The sequence below is a fragment of the Pseudorca crassidens genome, chromosome 8 (genome assembly GCF_039906515.1).
Source record: "Pseudorca crassidens isolate mPseCra1 chromosome 8, mPseCra1.hap1, whole genome shotgun sequence".
Classification (NCBI taxonomy): domain Eukaryota; kingdom Metazoa; phylum Chordata; class Mammalia; order Artiodactyla; family Delphinidae; genus Pseudorca; species Pseudorca crassidens.
The window spans coordinates 75871414-75881275 of record NC_090303.1 but is presented as its reverse complement, the minus strand read 5'-3'; positions in this window follow the sequence as shown (position 1 = coordinate 75881275).

The following is a 9862-nucleotide window of genomic DNA, read 5'->3' as shown; positions in this document are numbered from 1 at the left end:
ATCCTCTGTATTGCTTCAGCACCCCCCCTCCCCTGCTTTCTCGTGTGTCTTTAAAATTTCCCTCTCCGATGACATTCTTATTAACATAAATACATGCTAGTGTTTGTCCATCCTAAAACAAACAAACTGACCCACCTCCCCCTGCAACCATTGCCTCATTTCTCTCCTTTACAGCAAAAAGACTTAGAATTGTCTATAATCTTGTAATCTCTGTCTACATTCTTCTTCTGTTCTCACTTAAGTTCCCATCATTACCCTGTTTTCCCATTTCTCTCAATCCACACTGCTTTAAGTACGATTGACCATGATCTCCAATTGCCATTTCTCAGTTTTCATGTTAATCATGTTAATCTATTGCTTGCTCCTTGAAACACTTTCTTCACTTGGCTTCCAAGACGTCATGCTTCCCTGGTTTCCTTCCCTCCTAACCATTCCTCTTCAGTCTATTTCGGAGAGCCCCAGGATCAGTCCATGATTAGCTTCATTTTCCCCCCAAATCCTTGGAGTCATCCTTGAATCTTATCTTTTACACCTACATTTAAACTGCCAGCAAATTCTGTCAATTCTAACTACAGAATATATCCAGAATCCATTTGATTTCTTCCCCTATCCATATTCCCTTCTGGGTGATCTCATTCAGTCCCATGGCTTTAATACCATCTATGCAATGTCAACTCCAAATCTGGAAGTTCCAGTCTGGTTCCCTTCCCTGAACTTCGGACTGGTATATCCAGTTGTCTATAGACTCTATAGGCATCTCGTGCTTAACATGTCTCAGCTGACATCCTGACATTCCAATCTGTCACTGTCTATCTTACTTAAGAGCAGGTAACTCCATTCTTCATGTTGCTCAGGTCAAAAGTTTTAGTGTCATCCTTGACTTCTTTCTTTTTCAAAGGCCACATCTAATCAGTTAGCAAAACCTGCATGCAGTACTTCCAAATACATACAGAATTTGACCACTGATATCACTGTAGTCCAGGCCAACATCATCTCTCTCATTTGCATTACTTGACCAAAAAAAATTAGCTGTGTTAGAACTGGGACAAGAACTGATAAGCTTCAGGACTTCAGGACTCCTCCTGTCATATCACGCTACCTCTGGTTAATTTTATGAGCTGCACCGCCTTCAATTCATGATGACCTGAGAATAATTTTTCACTTATATGCTAATATAAAGCTAGTACAGCTCAGAAATTTGAAATGTATAGATAATTATATGCTAATTTTATACAATTATTATTAATAGAATAATGAGCTGCTGTCTCTTCTATTATCAGACACATGAGTATTATGTAATATGGTTAGTACCTTATAAGAGTATTAAAAGAGCAATGTTATTTATCACATTTTTTTCCTAAATAACAATTCCCATGTAATTTCTCAGGAAAAATAATAAAAGAGATCCCAGTATGCTTCATCTCAAACATAGCTATGCAGTTAAAACTTCTCAGTGGATTTTCTGTTGGTGTTCCTGCTAACTTTCCTACAGAAAGTAGGCTTATGAAAGTTTTGATAATGAAAGAACTATTTAAAGATCAATATGTAAATTTCATTGCTAGTTTTTCTTTCTTGAAATTCTAAATTTGTGGTTTTTTAAGAAGGTAATTGTTAAAGTCTAAAATAATAATGTCTGAAGGGAAATTTCTTTAGTTTCAAAAGTTCACTAAGTTCATTAAACCCATATGGTGCCTTTGTACAAATTAGGAAGTAATTATGTATGTCATTTGTTTCTCTATAATTACAAATAAATTGGACTTGTTACAAAATGGGTTTATTATTTTTACAACAAATTATTTCTAATGATTATTAAGTCATAATCATTTATAATAAATGGCATAGTGATTTATTCGTAAGAAAAGCACCTGTTTTTAAACTGGGACTTTAAACAAACAGAAAACAATACAAACTGCAATAAGAAATGTCAGGTTTAGGGCTTCCCTGGTGGCGCAGTGGTTAAGAATCCGCCTGCCAATGCAGGGGACACGGGTTCGAGCCCTGGTCTCGGAAGATCCCACCTGCCACGGAGCAACTAAGCCCGTGCACCACAACTACTGAGCCCGTGTGCCACAACTATTGAAGCCCGTGCGCCTAGAGCCCTGCTCCGCGACAAGAGAAGCCACCGCAATGAGAAGCCTGTGTGCCACAACGAAGAGCAGGCCCTGCTCACCATAACTAGAGAAAGCCCACGCGCAGCAACAAAGACCCAAAGCAGCCAAAAAAAAAAATCGGGTTTAGATGGTGTACACTAATACAAACAAGATATTATATTTTAATTTACTTTTGCAATCAGTATAGAAATTATTAAAGCAATTCTTTATTGAGAATCACAAGTTATATGTGGCTGCATTAACAATTACTGACCTTTCTCTTTCATAATTTGAAGAGAATGTTTTGTTCCCCTTAGAACAAAATACTTTTCTACTATTTGTTGGCTAATCATTATGATTTACTTCTTAATTAATTTAGACTACCATAACAAATTACCATAGACTAGGTAGCTTAAACAACAAACATTTTTTATCACAATTCCAGAGGCTGGAAGTCTGAGATCAGGGTGCCTCATATGGCTGAAAGAGCTAGCTGTCTCTGGCCTTTTCTTATAAAGGCACTAATCCCATTCAGGAGGGCTCCCATGACTCAATTACTTCCCAAAGGCCCCACCTCCAAATATCATCACATTGGAATTAGGGTTTCAACACATGAATTTTGGAGGGGCACAAGCATCCAGTACATAACATTTACTAATTTTGTTAGAACAAGATACTTTATTGCCATCAGCCAGAAGAGTTATGTTTGTATAATAAATGTACAAAGAGCCCATCTCTGGACCTAACTCAAAGTTTTAATAGAAGTACAAAAATATGTCACAAAGACAAAAATGCTGCAATGAAAATGGTGCCTCTTAGAGGTGGTAACTTGTGCAGTGCATGACCTGAACAACTGTATGAAGCCACCATTAGTTTAGTCTCAATTTTGTAGATCTTCTATACATCAGGCATTTTACTAGGTGTCAAAAATACAAGCATGAATTAGATGTAGTTCTGATTGTCATGGTACTCGCTATAGAGTAGAGTTAATTTCTATAGTTTTTCAGAAATCTTTTCTAAGGAAAACATAATTTTCATTCATTCATTTATTCACTCAAATAATTCTTGTGTCTTTTAAGTATACTGGTATTTCTCTAATATTGGAGCATAAAAAAGTCTTTTTCTTACCTCAATATACACGTAAAATTATTTGTGTTGTATTTCCATATGTTTCTACTTTGGGGGTAGTATCTACATTGTCTAAGTTTGATCTTTATATTCAATTTTCAAGGCAGCTAAGTCATGCGACAACATTCTGTAATAGAAAGATCAGTGGGTAGCTTTTTAAATGGTTTTTTAAAATGCCAAGTTAATGGAAAAGGTTTTCTTTGTCCTTTGGCATAGGGCTCATCATAATGCCTTGCAAGCTGACAAAGCATGATGATGGAAAGGATTTAGAAAGTGACATCACACTGCACTGACTCTTTGGCCCATCCTGCTACCTAAGAGTCCAGCCTCTCTAGCACCAAGAAGAGAGAATCTCAAGAGGTCACCACTTAAAAACTAGAATCACAAACTCTTTCATTATCATCTCTTTATTGGAAGGAGAGTCAATATTGACGATAAATACTGTTTCAAATGCTCCTCACTGGTCCTCTTCCCTTGATAGATGAACCTGGATAATCTGTGCCACACAATCTAGTTTCTACAACTAGTTTCTCTAGCCTGAAAAGTACTTTTTTTAAATGACACCTTTTTGGCTTACATGGTGCAAATAAGAATCTCTTCCACTAGGAGGGACACATGGTGCCTTACTCTGGTAGCTTGAATATGTTGATATCAATTGCTATTTGCATATCTGGCAGGTTCCTCTCTGGCAGATTGCCACCACCTCCTCAATGATTCATCTTAAACTTACCTCATTAAGTATAACCTCCAGTGAGAGTTAGTTCAGAGTAGGTAAGTTCTTAACATGGGACATTTTATTTGTTCCTCCAAGAGAGAGAAAACACCAAATAACCAAATTTGCAGAATTCAATTCACAAAGTAGATAAAATGGCTAGGGCTAAATGAGTTTACTAGCATCGTTCTGAGAAGAAAAATAAAAAGTAAATACATTGGTGTCTTTTGCACTCCCCTCCCCTGGCAGCTGGAAAGTTTTTGAAAGGATCATTATCTCTTATCTGTTTTCTGTCACCCGCCATACTGAGAAGTATGGTGACTCTAGGCCTTATGATGGGGGCTTCATGCTACACTGAACAGTCTCTACCTACATTCCCTCCCTAGACTAAAGAATTATAGTGAAGTAAGTGTGCTGTCTTCTTACTGCCCCTAGGGGAAAATTTCCAGAAAAATCATCATGCTGTTTAAATTTGTTATTCTGCAATTGTGATACCAATTCTGTGTCATGATGCCATTTTCTGATTTGACAGGGTTAGGTTAGGATTATGATAACTGTAATTCACTTCTAGGTATCAAATTTTGTTAAATCACATTCTCTGACATATAATGATTGTGATGGTAGGGAGGTGAGAGATTTTAATGCACAAATTGCCTACCAAAAGTATAATCAATATTCACTCTGGTATATTCTTCAGGTGTGTTCCAAAGGGATACTTTGTGGCAAAGTGTAAGAGTATTATGTTCTTAATATTATCATGTATTTTTCTGTTGCTGATTCAAATTCATTTTACTTTTTAGTAATGGAAGAGTGTTCTAAAGAAGACATTAAACAGGTAGGACTTTATAGATTGATTCATCACTTTTTTTTTTAACGTCTTTATTGGAGTATAATTGCTTTACCATGGTGTGTTAGTTTCTGCTTTATAACAAAATGAATCAGCTGTACATATACATATATCCCCACATCTCCTCCCTCTTGCATCTCTCTCCCACTCTCCCTAACCCACCCCTCTAGGTGGTCACAAAGCACCAAGCTGATCTCCCTGTACTATGCAGCTGCTTCCCACCAGCTACCTATTTACGTTTGGTAGTGTATATATGTCCATGCCACTCTCTGACTTTGTCCCAGCTTACCCTTCCCCCTCCCCAGATCCTCAAGTCCATTCTCTAGTAGGTCTGCGTCTGTATTCCCATCTTGCCCGTAGGTTCTTCACGACCACTTTTTTTTTCTTTTTAGATTCCATATATATGTGTTAGCATACAGTATTTGTTTTTCTCTTTCTGACTTACTTCACTCTGTATGACAGACTCTAGGTCCATCCACCTCACTACAAATAATTCAATTTCGTTTCTTTTTATGGCTGGTAATATTCCATTGCATATATGTGCCACATCTTCTTTATCCATTCATCTGTCAATGGACACTTAGATTGCTTCCATATCCTGGCTATTGTAAACAGAGCTGCAATGAACATTGTGGTACATGACTTTTTGAATTATGGTTTTCTCAGGGTCTATGCCCAGTAGTGGGATTGCTGGGTCGTATGGTAGTTCTATTTTTAGTTTTTTAAGGAACCTCCATACTGTTCTCCATAGTGGCTGTATCAATTTACATTCCCACCAACAGTGCAAGAGGGTTCCCTTTTCTCCACACCCTCTCCAGCATTTATTGTTTGTAGATTTTTTGATGATGGCCATTGTGACCAGTGTGAGATGATATCTCATTGTAGTTTTGATTTGCATTTCTCTAATGATTAATGATGTAGAGCATTGTTTCATGTGTTTGTTGGCAATCTGTATATCTTCTTTGGAGAAATCTCGATTTAGGTCTTCTGCCCATTTTTGGATTGGGTTGTTTTTTTGACATTGAACTGCATGAGCTGCTTGTAAAATTTGGAGATTAATCCTTTGTCAGTTGCTTCATTTGCAAATATTTTCTCCCATTCTGAGGGTTGTCTTTTCGTCTTGTTTATGGTTTCCTTTGATGTGCAAAAGCTTTTAATATTCACCAGGTACAATTTATTTTTGTTTTTATTTCCATTTCTCTAGGAGGTGGGTCAAAAAGGATCTTGCTGTGGTTTATGTCATAGAGTGTTCTGCCTATGTTTTCCTCTAAGAGTTTGATAGTGTCTGGCCTTACATTTAGGTGTTTAATCCATTTTGAGTTTATTTTTGTGTATGGTGTTAGGGAATGTTCTAATTTCATTATTTTACATGTATTTGTCCAGTTTTCCCAGCACCACTTATTGAAGAGGCTGTCTTTTCTCCATTTTATATTCTTGCCTCCTTTATCAAAGATAAGGTGACCATAGGTGCGTGGGTTTATCATTGGGCTTTCTATCCTGTTCCATTGATCTATATTTCTGTTTCTGTGCCAGTACCATACTATCTTGATTACTGTAGCTTTGTAGTATAGTCTGAAGTCAGGGAGCCTGATTCCTCCAGCTACATTTTTCTTTCTCAAGATTGCTTTAGATATTCGGGGTCTTTTTTGTTTCCACACAAATTGTGAAATTTTTTGTTCTAGTTCTGTGGAAAATGCCATTGGTAGTTTGATAGGGATTGCATTGAATCTGTAGATTGCTTTGGGTAGTAGAGTCATTTTCACAATGTTGATTCTTCCAATCCAAGAACATGGTATATCTCTCCATCTGTTTGTATCATCTTTAACTTCTTTCATCAGTTTCTTATAATTTTCTGCATACAGATCTTTTGTCTCCTCAGGTAGGTTTATTCCTAGGTATTTTATTCTTTTTGTTGTAATGGTAAATGGGAGTGTTTTCTTCATTTCACTTTCAGATTTTTCATCATTAGTGTATAGAAATGCAAGAGATTTCTGTGCATTAATTTTGTATCCTGCTACTTTACCAAATTCATTGATTAGCTCTAGTAGTTTTCTGGTAGCATCTTTAGGATTCTCTATGTATAATATCATGTCATCTGCAAACAATAACAGCTTTCCTTCTTCTTTTGCAATTTAGATTCCTTTTATTTCCTTTTCTTCTCTGATTTCTGTGGCTAAATCTTCCAAAACTATGTTGAATAATAGTGGTGAGAGTGGGCAACCTTGTCTTGTTCCTGATCTTAGTGGAAATAGTTTCAGTTTTTCACCATTGAGGACGATGTTGGCTGTGGGTTTGTCATATATGGCCTTTATTATGTTGAGGTAAGTTCCCTCTATGGCTACTTTCTGGAGGGTTCTTATCATAAATGGGTGTTGAAAGCTTTCTCTGCATCTATTGAGGTGATCATATGGTTTTACTCCTTCAATTCATTACCTTTTAAATAGGGAAATGAAAAGAAATGGAACTAACATTTATTCAGTGTTTTACTCTGGTCTAGATACCATATTATGTGGTTAACTTACACTCTCTGCATAACCATCATATTAGCTTTGCAAGGATGCCATGCTATCATTTTCTTCTTTTTATTAATTACAAAATTGCTGTTCAGGGAGATTGATTAATTGGCCCAAGATCCCATAGTTAAGAAGTGGCTGAACCATAATTTAATTCCAAGCCTGCTAGGCTCCCAAATCCATTCCTCTCCCCATAGTATCTTTGCATTAATAGTATCCAGATACAGGATCAAGTTAAGAGATACTTCGTGAAATCTGATTTAGCTATATGTTTGCTTTTAAAATTCTTTTTCCTGAGAAACCTGATTGGGCCTAGAGTTTGTTCATTCTGTTTCATAGATAAAGTAGTAATCAATACTTTGTTTTCATAAATGACAATGTGTTGTAACCCCTGAGATGTCTCTTACCCCCAACCCCTGCTCCTGGATTCTCTTCCTTTCAACATACTTCAAATATAGTAACAAGTTGGTACCATTTTCATTATATGGTATTTGTAAAGCCAGCATATTGGGAAAAGAAAACTAAAAACAAAATGTTTACAGTATAATTGAAAATCACCCTTATGATAAGACAGAAGAAGCCACATCATAGAGCTGAAGGAGCACCAGAGTAGAAATAGTAAGATGGGAATTTGATCCTAGTTTTACCAATACTTGACCTGTGTCATTTCTGGCAAGTAATACATTTATAAAATAAAAGGATGTTTTAAAAAGAAAGATGTACAAAAAAGATGGAAGTAAAAGGGCATAACAAAAAATCAGTACAAAAATTGGATGCTTTTTTAATGCTAAACCTAAGAAAAGATCTGAAAGATGTCTTAAAGAATAGTCTTCTCCTTCTCCATTCACCAAATGATGATAGTAGGCAGCAGATGGTATACTGTTAACTAATGATAGAAGACTGCTGGTCAAGTCCTAGTTTGCCTTTATCCTTAGTGTTATGCAACCTACAGAGACTCTGCAATCCTAAAACAGAAAAAAAGGTTGGGAAAATGATTCATATGAATTATATCCACTTAAAAAGTCAGTTTCTAGTTACTTTAAATGAACTCAAGCCCCATAAGTTATCGTAGAGTTCTGAAAGAATTTGATGAAACAACTCATGACCTTGGACAGTAAATTTCTGAGTCAGGATGGTTTGCTTGAGGTACTACATAGATAGATATAAGCTTCACAAGGACAAGAGACTTGTTAATATTGTTCCCTGGTATATCCACAGCTTTGAGCAATTATCTAGCATGCATTAATAGCTCGACACAAGTCCCTGACAAAATTCCAAAATCTATTTTTTAAAGTCTGTGGACACGTAGAAAAGAAAGCAGTGACCACTAGGAGGCAGCATCAATGCACAAAGACCAGCTATGCTCATGTCATGTAGCTTCCCCATTACAGAGAGGAGTGAAGATCACATCAAGCACTTGACCAAATTCACACGAATAATCCCTGTAAACAAGATGGAGGATAAGGACTAAATATCTTGCAATTAAATGAATTTGTAGCTGGTTTAATGAGAGCACTGTGCTGTTTAATGAATCAGTATCAACATGGATGTAGGTAGCTCTGCCTTGTCAACATTCGTTTTTCAATCTTATATGTAAGCAGAAAGTAATTTTTTTAATCAAATTTGCCCATGACGTAGAAACTGAGAACAGCCCAAGTTTAAAAAAAAAAAAATTAGTAAGATAAAATTTAAACTGAGTAAAAGGAAATTTATAAAATGAAGAGGCCCCAGTTTACATGTGTTTTGAGTTTTCATTTTCATTCTGTCAAGAATATGATTGCCATAAAACAAATTAATCTTACTGTATATGTTAAAATAATATAAATTTATTATACATACCTTCTATTTAACCTGAAATCCTCATAATTTATATATTCCAAACTCTTAGAGATATGATAGCAAGTGGGACTCTGTAAAACTAAAGTGGTAAGACCCATGTTTGTAACCTTTCCACGTTGGTCTTTGAATACCTATAATAGCTGTTTACTGTTGTAGCCCACAAATCATACCGTTTTAAATGCAGTCTACTTTCACTTGCCACACCCTGGAAGATAGGTATTATCCCTGTCTTAAAGGTAAGGATTCTGAGGCATGATTGGGGATTCATCCAGGCATATGACAAGTGCTAGGTCTTTTAGTAATTCCACCACACTTTCATTACTTAGCTTTTTAGTGAGTATTCCTTTCTGATCCATTTCAGATCTACTGAACCACAATCAGTTAGAGTAGGGCCCCAGCGTACTTAAAGCATCTCAGGTTATCAAATGAAAATGGTCCACAACGCAGCTATGGGAACTGCCTTAGATACCTAAGTATTTCCTTCAGGCTTCTGAGAGGTACTTGACAGCAGAGATTTTGAGGTTATACTTGCTGCTGCTAGGCCATATTATATAAGGAGTACAAAAACCTGGTTGATTTAAGAGCCTGATATTCACAAGTATGACCTCCTGTAAGACACTTAACCCTGTTGAGCCTGTTTCCCCATACATAAAATGATCAGTATTGTAAGCACTTGGCATCATGCCTGGCACATCCTATGCCCTTGGTAAATGTTCCCTACTAATTTTGAAGG